The sequence below is a fragment of the Triticum aestivum genome, chromosome 1B (genome assembly GCF_018294505.1).
Source record: "Triticum aestivum cultivar Chinese Spring chromosome 1B, IWGSC CS RefSeq v2.1, whole genome shotgun sequence".
Taxonomy (NCBI): Eukaryota; Viridiplantae; Streptophyta; class Magnoliopsida; order Poales; family Poaceae; genus Triticum; species Triticum aestivum.
The window spans coordinates 219,666,291-219,676,884 of record NC_057795.1 but is presented as its reverse complement, the minus strand read 5'-3'; positions in this window follow the sequence as shown (position 1 = coordinate 219,676,884).

The following is a 10,594-nucleotide window of genomic DNA, read 5'->3' as shown; positions in this document are numbered from 1 at the left end:
ATAATCTCCCTGCGCAGTAGCGAAGGTTATCACCGAAGATAAAGCTAACAAGAGTGACCCCTAAAAATTGCTGAAGTCTAAGCAATTTGTTCGATGACTGTTCGAAGCAAATGACTGCGTTCGCGGAAGAATGAAGATGAAGTGAAGACGTAGCATTTATTTCGTTCTTCTTCTTCTTTCATTGAGTCATAGGACCATCGTACTATTAAGAGGGCTATAGCGTTTCAAAGCTTTGATTCTCTGATGCTAAACTCAAACCTATGAAAGCTATGAGAGAAATCTCTTTGAGCTCCCAGCAAATACTTGCCAGCAAGAGACTGTGATCTTCCTCGCCGCGAGAGATTTTCCTCGGACCGAGGAGTTAGCCTTACTTGTTTCTCAAGTAATGTTATCGTTGCTCCAAAATCCGACCGTTATGAATGTGTCGATTGGCCATTGGCTGCACCTCGTGTCCAAAATGGTCATTTGCCATCTGGGAAGGATGTGGGTATAAATAGCAACCCCGCACCGGCTTTGTCCGGTGGCTGCTCCATTTGAATTCTGAGAAGGTTGTTGAGAAACCCCCTCTCTGAGCGATTTGATTTTACAATCCACCGGGAGAAAAACCCTAGAGTCAAAGAATTAGATACTGGTTCAACATCACTGGAATCTAAGTTCAGTACGCTCCGCCTATTACTTGAGAGCTGCAAACTCTCTAGATGGTTAGGTGTCAATTTCTTCAGAGACCAAGAGTGATTGTGGTTCTTGAAGAAGAAGTCTGTAAAGGTCCGGAGATCGCCTTCAAGTATCTACCACGAGTGATCGACATCGGTTGATGAATCGATTGTCGAGGAGAATAGGGTGAAGAGAGTTTATCTTCTGTGTTAAGTCACACCCCCTCTGAGGGAGTCCTGGATTAGGGGGTGTCCGGATAGCCGGACTACCATCATCGGCCGAACTATCATCGGCCGGACTATCATCATCGACCGGACTCCAAGACTATGAAGATACAAGATTGAAGACTTCGCCCCGTGTCTGGATGGGACTTTCCTTGGCGTGGAAGGCAAGCTTGGCGATACGGATATGTAGATCTCCTACTATTGTAACCGACTCTATGTAACCCTAGCCCTCTCCGGTGTCTATATAAACCGGATGGCTCTAGTCCGTAGGACACAACAACGACAACAACCATTACAATCATACCATAGGCTAGCTTCTAGGGTTTAGCCTCCTTGATCTCATGGTAGATCCACTCTTGTAAACATCCACAATATCAATATCAATCAAGCAGGACGTAGGGTTTTACCTCCATCAAGAGGGCCCGAACCTGGGTAAAACATCGTGTCCCTCGTCTCCTGTTACCATCCGCCTAGACGCACAGTTCGGGACCCCCTACCCGAGATCCGCCGGTTTTGACACCAACATTGGTGCTTTCATTGAGAGTTCCTCTGTGCCATCACCGATAGGAAGGATGCCTCCTCCCGTCTTCATGGACGGTATTTTCGCCAAAGGAGCCTTGGCCGCCGGCCAAACTATCCGGCTAGGTGGTTTTCTTATGACCGCCAGTCCGGCCACCGCTTCGACAATGACCTCTCAAGTCGTCAAAAGCAATCTGCACGTCAGCTCGGAATTCGCCGAGCGGCTGGATCCAATAGAGCTCTCGTCCGCAAACGAGCTCTTGGATCGCATTGCCGCCCTGGGAGTCGCTACAGACTATAATCAGATTGGGCTTAAAACTGATCTAAGAGAGATTAACTCTCCCCAGGTCACCCACCACGTTGCAGTGGTAGAGGAACAATGCGGCAACTCTTCTCCTGTATTGAAAACTAGTCATGTCCGGGCTCCGGAACCCCCGATGCCGGATTCCCGCGGAGGGACGGACTTCGATCAAGCACTGAACTTAAAGTCAGGCATCGCACCAGACTCGCTGGACAACGTCCAGCAATCCAAGCTTACAAATTTGGAAACTTCTCGGCCTTCGAGCCTTGAGATGGGTAGGGTTCCGGACTTAATTCCACCCACCCGCCCAGACATATGCGATCTATCTCTAATCCGGCAAGATACCGCTGAGACAGTACATCACTACTGGACCAGATTCCTCCTGGTTATGGACAGGATAAAGGACTGCCGAGAGGAAAACGCAATCTCAATTTTTTGCAATAATTGCACGGACGAGGGAATCTCGAACGCCGTTAGCCATCGTGAAATTACACGCTTCGCCAACCTGGCATCCATAGTATGAAAGTACTGTGCGATGGAGAGTTTCCGGACAACTGAAAATAAGTTTTGGGACAATCCGGCCCCGAATACAACCCTAGTCCGCAATAAAAGGGTGCATTACACTCAGGCACCAGATACAAAAACCAAAAAGCAAAAACCCCATAAAGGGCACGGAACCGTACTGGAGGGATGGCTTAACGGACCCTGTAAAATTCACAATACAGAAGGCACCGTCCCAACACATAGCCTCCGAGCATGTTGGATATTACGGCAGGTGGCCAAAAGTGGGGAGGAGCTTCTAGCCCCGGAAAACCACTCCAACAACATCGGTACGGTATCAACAGTCTTCGAGACTTTCGCATCAAATAATATGCGGAAACGAACAATCCGCAGCCTCACCGAAGTCTACCAAGTAGCAACAACCAATCCATGGAGCGACACAGCCATCACCTTCAACGCCAGCGACGAACCTAAATTCCAAACAGCCCGAGCTCCAGCCGCACTGGTACTTAGTCCTATAGTGGACGGTTTTCGACTTACAAAAGTCCTCATGGATGGCGGCAGTGGATTAAACCTCATCTACGAGGAAACCCTTCAAAAAATGGAAATAGACTGGAGCCGCATTGAGCGAAGCAGCACAACCTTTAGAGGAATAATCCCTAGCCGGGAGGCGCGCTGCACAGGAAAAATCACACTCGATGTGGTATTTGGCTCGCCGGACAATTACAAATCCGAAGAAGTCACGTTCGAAGTGGCCCCGTTCAACAGCGGATATCACGCTATATTAGGACTAGAGGCATTCACAATTTTTCAAGCCGTACCCCATTACGGGTACATGAAGCTCAAAATGCCTGGGCCCGGTGGAATAATCACTCTCGTTAGTGACCCGGACATAGCACTCCGCGCCGAAAATAAGACAACCGCATTAGCCTTAGAGGCACTATCCGAAGCCCTAGCGGCAGAGGAACTCACCGCGCTGCGCTCTACGGTGAATAGGGATGATGTGATACTCGATAAGAGATCCAAGTCCACCTCCTTTAAACCAGCAGATGAAATAGTAAAATTCCAGGTCCACCCAACGGACCCAACAAAGACGGCCTCCATGGGGGCACAATTGAACCCTGATGTAGACGCCGCACTGCGAGAATTCCTTCGGGAAAATTGGGACATTTTTGCCTGGCACCCCTCGGATATGCCCGGAATCCCATGCAGATTGGCAGAACACAGCCTAAACATCCTAAAAGGATTCAAGCCAGTCAAACAGGCTCTTCGACGATTTTCCGAACCCAAAAGACAGGCAATGGGAGAAGAGCTAGCCAAACTATTGGAAGCCGGATTCATCAGAGACATCAAACATCCGGATTGGCTAGCAAACCTGGTAATGGTACCAAAGAAGGACAAATCCTGGTGCCTATGTGTCGATTTCAAAGACCTAAATAAATCCTGCCCAAAGGATCCCTTCCCCCTCCCCCGCATCGACCAAATCATCGATGCCACTGCAGGGCACGATTCATTGTGCTTCCTGGATGCATACTCCGGCTATCATCAAATCAAGATGGCAGAAGCGGATCAAGCCACAACGACATTCATTACTCCATATGGACCATTCTGCTTCAACACGATGCCCTTCGGACTTAAAAACACCGGCGCAACATATCAGCGCATGATTCAGACATGTCTGGCTACCCAGATCGGCAAAACAGTAGAGGCATACATAGACGACGTAGTCGTCAAAACTAAACACGTCGAAACTCTAGTAGACGACTTGAGGCTCACATTCGACAACCTCAGAGCATATGACATCAAGCTAAATCCGGAAAAATGCGTTTTCGGCGTACCAGCGGGAAAGCTGCTGGGCTTCATCGTATCCGGTAGAGGAATTGAAGCAAACCCAGCCAAGATCCGAGCTCTGTCACAGCTAGATATCCCAAAAGACCTCAAGCAAATACAAAAATTGACTGGATGCGTGGCGGCCCTAAGCCGCTTTATCTCCCGTCTAGGAGAAAAGGCGTTGCCCCTCTATCGCCTCCTTAGGCGCACCGAACACTTCGAGTGGACGGATGCTGCCACCGCCGGACTCGAAGAAATAAAGGCCATATTGGCAACAAATCTAGTCCTGGCTGCCCCCAACCTGGGCGAACCAATATTGTTATACATCGCAGCAACGCATCAAGTTGTAAGCGCGGTACTCGTCGTCGAACGAGAGACAGAAGGGCATAAATTCCCTCTTCAAAAACCAGTATACTACGTATCCACTGTGTTAACCCCCTGCAAGTCCTGCTACCCACACTATCAGAAGATAGCATACGCGGTGTTCATGGCATCCCGGAAGCTCCGACACTACTTTCAAGAGTGTTCGATAATAGTGGCCTCTGAAGTACCACTTAACGACATCATAAACAACCGCGACGCGACGGGCAGGATTGCAAAATGGGCCGTTGAGCTCTTACCATTTGATATAACTTACAAACCTCGGCGAGCTATAAAGTCACAAGTTTTGGCTGACTTTGTCGCTGAATGGACCGAAGCCGAACTCCCTAAAGAGTACGACGCATACTCCAATTGGATTATGCACTTCGACGGCTCTAAAATGTTAGCCGGATTGGGGGCTGGCATCGTATTGACGTCCCCGACCGGGGACACAGTCCAATACGTACTTCAGATAATGTACACGGACTCCAACAACGCAGCCGAATACGAGGCCCTTTTACATGGTCTCCGGATGGCAATCTCCATGGGCATTCAACGCCTAGAGGTGCGCGGGGATTCAAACCTCGCAATATCCCAAATAAACGGAGACTTTGATGCCAAAGATCCAAAAATGGCAGCATATCGCAACGCTGTCCTGAAAATGTCAGTCGGTTTGAAGGACTCGAATTCCATCACGTAGCCCGGGATAATAACCAAGCAGCCGACATACTGGCACGCATCGATGCAAAACGCGACGCTGTCCCTCCTAACATCTTCTTGGAACGGCTCTTCAAGCCATCCGTACTATGGGAAGAGGAGTCCGGAAATAACAAATCGGAACCAGCCGCACCAACCGGCGATTCAGCCGATGACATAACACCTTCAACCCACGACATAATGGCAGTAATTGCCCCGTGGACAGAACCATTCCTCGCCTACTTGCTTAGGCAGGAACTCCCCGAAGACCATAATGAGGCCCGCTGCATAGTCCGGCGATCTAAAGCCTACAAGGTCCATGAGGGAGAACTCTATAAGAAAAGCACAACCGGAGTCCTTCAAAGGTGTATCTCCGAAGAGGAAGGGCAAGACCTTCTGGCTGAAATTCACGCCGGACTAGGCGGACACCACGCTGCAGCCCGGGCCCTTGTAGGAAAGGCATTCCGTACAGGATTTTATTGGCCGACGGCCCGGGCAGATGCTCAGGACTTAGTCCAAAGATGCGTCGGTTGTCAGCTCTTTGCTAATCAGAGCCATATGCCACCCACCGCCCTCAAAACTATACCCATTACCTGGCCGTTCGCGGTCTGGGGGCTTGACATGGTTGGACCACTTAAAGGGGGAACCCACAAGCAAAGATACCTATTGGTCATGGTGGATAAATTCACCAAATGGATAGAGGCCAAGCCAGTTAAAACGGCAGAGTCCGGACCAGTGATAGACTTCATATCCGGGGTAGTACACCGTTACGGTGTCCCCCACAACATCATCACCGATAACGGCACGAACTTCACGGCCGACGAGGTTAAATCATGGTGCAAAAATATGGACATCAAGCTCGATTACGCTTCAGTTTATCACCCTCAAACCAACGGTCAAGTGGAACGAGCAAATGGTCTAATAATGAGCGACATCACTAGTGCGGTCCCTTACGAAATCTGACACACACTGGGTAGAGGAGCTCGACTCCGTACTCTGGGGGCTGCGGACAACGCCTAACCGTACTACCGGATTCACACCATTTTTTATGGTATACGGCGCAGAAGCAGTTTTGCCCTGTGACATCATTCATGACTCACCTCGAGTGCGCATGTACGAAGAAAGAGAAGCCGAGTTGGATCGGCAGGATAGCTTGGACGCATTGGAGGAAGAACGCGACGTCGCCAAGGCTCGTTCCGCATTTTATCAGCAACAGGCTCGAAGATACCAAAGCAGAGAAGTACGGGCCAAGACTTACAACGTTGGCGAACTAGTTCTACGCCTGCCGGACAAGAAAAAGGACAAGCTCAAGCCCAAATGGGAAGGCCCCTTCATCATCGATCAAGTCCTGACCGGCGGAGCGTACCGCCTGCGAAATACATCGGATAACCGACTCGAGCTGAACCCATGGAACGCAGCCCGCCTCCGAAGATTCTATGCCTAGCGCCGGACTAAGAGTTCGTCCCTTTCCCCCAGTCCAATTTTTTTTACTTCAGCTGCCTTTTGTTTATCTTTTTCTTCTCAACCCTATTCATCAAAGCCTTAAAGGGCCTACTTGCGCAACGTTCGCGCGCAATTGATGTGCTATCCGCACTCATTATACCTGGGGGCTTCTTTACCAGAAGCTTAATTATAAGGGCTTCATGCCCAACACATGTGTCAAGCCTCCACATGTACCTTTTATTCACCATTATATGCATCGATACGACTTAAGTTTTGGCCAAGCTGGGTTGCCTGGCTCCTGTGCTTACCCCTACATTCCCGATTGTTCGGCTAGGAGGTAAAGGGAGCACCTCTGCAATTGTTACTGCCGGGTCAGCCGGATGTGTACCTCAGACTGGGTGAAGCCGAAAGCTAGCGTTCTTAAGGGAATATTCGGTCGGTGACTTAAAAGATGATTTTTTATCCACTTATTTATCTGCCCCCAGATGTTTTTCTGCTTTTTTCGCAGTCCGGACATGCACTTTAGGGCATGCCACCCCCAGAGGAAAGGAACCCTTAACGGAACTATTCTCCCTGGAAGATGTTTCTTACTACCCATGTAATATAATATAACTAGTTGGACACTTGTCTGATAAAGCACTAATGACCCCTACGCCTGGTCTCCATGCATACCGCGGTTGTTTCATAACCAAGAAGGTATTCGGACACACTCCGGACTCTAGGATCCCGAGGTCGAAGCGAAAAGGTCGGCAAAGACAAACGATCTACAATCCGGCTAGAAGGCATTTTATATGTCATTTTATAATACATTGTCAAATCGACTGATTGTATTCTTCCTCAATCCCGTCTAACAGGTTGTCTAATTTACAGTCCTGTTGGGAAAATTTAGCGGCCAGCTCTACTTGGCCATATACTAAACTCATAGGGATCTCCTTCCCATCGGGCCCCACAGGTCCGACTTCGGCCATGTGGTTGGGATCCGCCTTCTTGTACCGCGTCTTTACCATGGCCCAGGCCTCCCTGGCACCTTGACGGCAGGCCGAAATCTTCCACAAATGGAAGCGCTGCCGCACTCCCTGAAGCTTCTCCGCAAGCTCCCCAAGACCCTCGGGTAAGGAGAAGGCTGGCCATAAAGCCTGGATGACGCTGCTCATTGCCTGCCGAACTCGTTCGATCAGTTGCAACAGTTCGGGAAGTTGATCACCCGTTGATACGAGCATCTCCTCCGCAGAGCGACCTGTGAGCATACCTGCAGACATATTCTGTCAAATTGACTTCCTCGCCGAACTCTTCTTTTCAAAGGAGTTCGCTCAAGCACTTACTATAGATGCCGCGACGAAGCCGCTGATTCTCCTTAACGGAGCCCGACAGCTCGGCCCGAACGCCTTTCAGCTCTTCTCCAAGCTGGGCATGGGCATCCTGGAGCTTGTTCCTTTCATGCTGCACCTTATGCAGCACCCTCTCGCCGACCTTTAGTTGGCGCAGAAGTTCTTGCCTGTCCGGATCTTGTCCGGCAGCACCTGCAACGTCATTTTTTAGACTTGCGCAAAGGCCAAATGCTACTTATCTTTCTAAAATAATGCGTTACCAGGAGAGGTCCCTGTGTTTCCTCTTGCGCCAGAGAGTGCGGCCTCAAGTTGGGCCTTGCACTCTTGCAGCTCCTGAGACAGTTGGGTATTCTTCTCGGTAAGATCCTACATTTCATATGATCCTTAAATCAGTTAATATAACTACTTTAAGTCTCGGGGGCTACTGGCATATACAACTATTAAATTCTCTTACCCGTATGTCTTTTACATACTGCTCCGTGGCTCTGGTAAAACCATCTTGAGCAGCACGAAGGTGCGCGTCCCCCGCGTTAAAGGTATTCAACGCCTCGGGGGAGAAGCACGCGTCACGAAATACTGTCCGGCGGCGCCTGTGATTCAGGGCACTCTCCACCTCAGACTTGGCGGCGGACAGTCTGTCGGCATCCTCCGTCGGAGGAATGTCCGGCTCGCGCCTTGCGCTCGCCTCCCCCTCCAAACCAGGTGCTGGAGCCTGGCCGGTAGAGGTTGGATTGGCAACCTCCACGCCCGCAGTCCGGCGGACGCTTTTTTCCCTACAAAAGTCATGAGCACTCAAACGCTTCCTAGGAACGTTGCTCTAAATAATGAATTGTGAGCTACACCTTTGCGGCGACGTTTCAATCCGCGCTGCGCTCCTCTTCCGCCTACTGGTCTGGACTGGACTTTGTTGGCCAGCCACCGCGGGCTCGGCTTCTCGCCCTAGGGGCGCCTCCTGCACAGCGCCATCATATACGGTGGTCAGAAATAAGCAAGGAAGGAATGACGGTGTCAGGACTTCGGTCGCAATCACCTGGGAAGCCGGATATAGTCCAGGATAGTCGGCCATGATGGCGACTAAAGCATTGTCCATGCTGAGCTGGTGGAACACCCCGTCGATTAGCTCCACCATTATGTACGGATCCTCTTCGGAGGCCGGATCCCGGGATCTCTCTGGATCCTCGGGTTGCGGAGCTGGACTTAGCATGTCCTCCACGATCTGGCGCAACTCCTGCGTCGAAAGAAGAACACAATATAAGAAACTTAAGTTTCAAAAAAGCATGGGTCGGGCACGCAAAATGTTCGCTTACCCAAGGCCGGGGATTATTCATGGAGAACCCATTTAATGGGTTCGTCCGAAGGAAATCCTCCTTCTCCCCCTTATACAGGCCGGACAGGATCGTCACCAGATCTTTGACCGAATCCGGCCCTTTGCGGCCATGACGGGTGGCATCGTCCTCCCTGTTGAAATCCCACATGGGGTGGCCCCTGTATTGTAGTGGCTGCACCCCCCGCATAATGCATGTCGCCATGACTCCAATCATGGTCAACCCGGCATGGGCCAGTAACCTTATTCGGCCCATCAAATAATGGACGCTCTTGTCTTCCTCCAGTTGGGGGCTCCGCGGACGCCAACTAAGGCGTTTCTTCAGAGGAGCATTGCTGAACTCCGGGAGGCCGATCCGAACAGGGTCCGGCAGCGGAGCGTCTTCTATATAAAACCATTCCAAAGGCCAGTCTTCGGACGCCTTCTTAGGGGTTCCGGATGGATATCCGGTCCCGGCAATGCGCCATATTTCGGCGCCGCCCACTTGATATATGGACCCCTCATGAGAACGGGGTACAAGGCAGAGCAACCTCTTCCACAGCGCGAAATGGGGCTCGACGCCCAGGAATAGCTCGCAAAGAGCTATGTAACCCGCAATATGCAGGATTGAGGTGGGCGTGAGGTGATGAAGCTGGAGTCCGTAGAACTCCAGGAGCCCGCGGAGGAATGGATGTACAGGAAATCTGAGCCCCCTTATCAGATAGGGGACGAAGCATACCCGCTCCCCTTTGTTGGGATTTGGGGTAACCTCCACTTGCTTCCCACCTTTGTAGGTGGCCAGCCCGGCTCGAACCGGAACCATGAAGGCCGGAGGGAGATATCCCCCCGCTTGGAGCTTCACCAGCTCGTTGTGCGGAACAGAGCATCTCCTCCAATCTCCTAGCAAAGGGCTGGGAGCGCGAGAAGAGGAGCCGCGTTGACGGTCCATGATGGAATGGATTCTTGGTCGAAAGCGCTCCGATGAGTGTTCGCGGGAGGAAGATGGTGATTTGGATCTGGATTCTTGCCTCCCTTATAGGCAGATTATTCGCACAACTAGGGGGTAAAACATAAAAGACACCCTGGCTTTTCACATTCGCAGGACGCGTGGAAATTCTTCATATGGATTTATTTGGTCCTCAAAATTATGCAAGCTTCGGTGGCAGTCACTATGGTTTAGTTATTGTTGATGATTTCTCTCGATACACTTGGGTATTCTTCCTCGAAGACAAGACTTGTACTCAAGATATCTTCAAGAGCTTTGCTAAGAAGGCCCAGAATGAATACGATGTGCGAATTAAGCATGTCACAAGTGACAATGGAACTAAGTTCAAAAATACTCACATTGCTGAATTTCTCGATGATCATGGTATCACTCATGAGTTCTCTGCTACTTACACTCCTCAACAAAATTGAGTTGTTGAATGAAATAAAA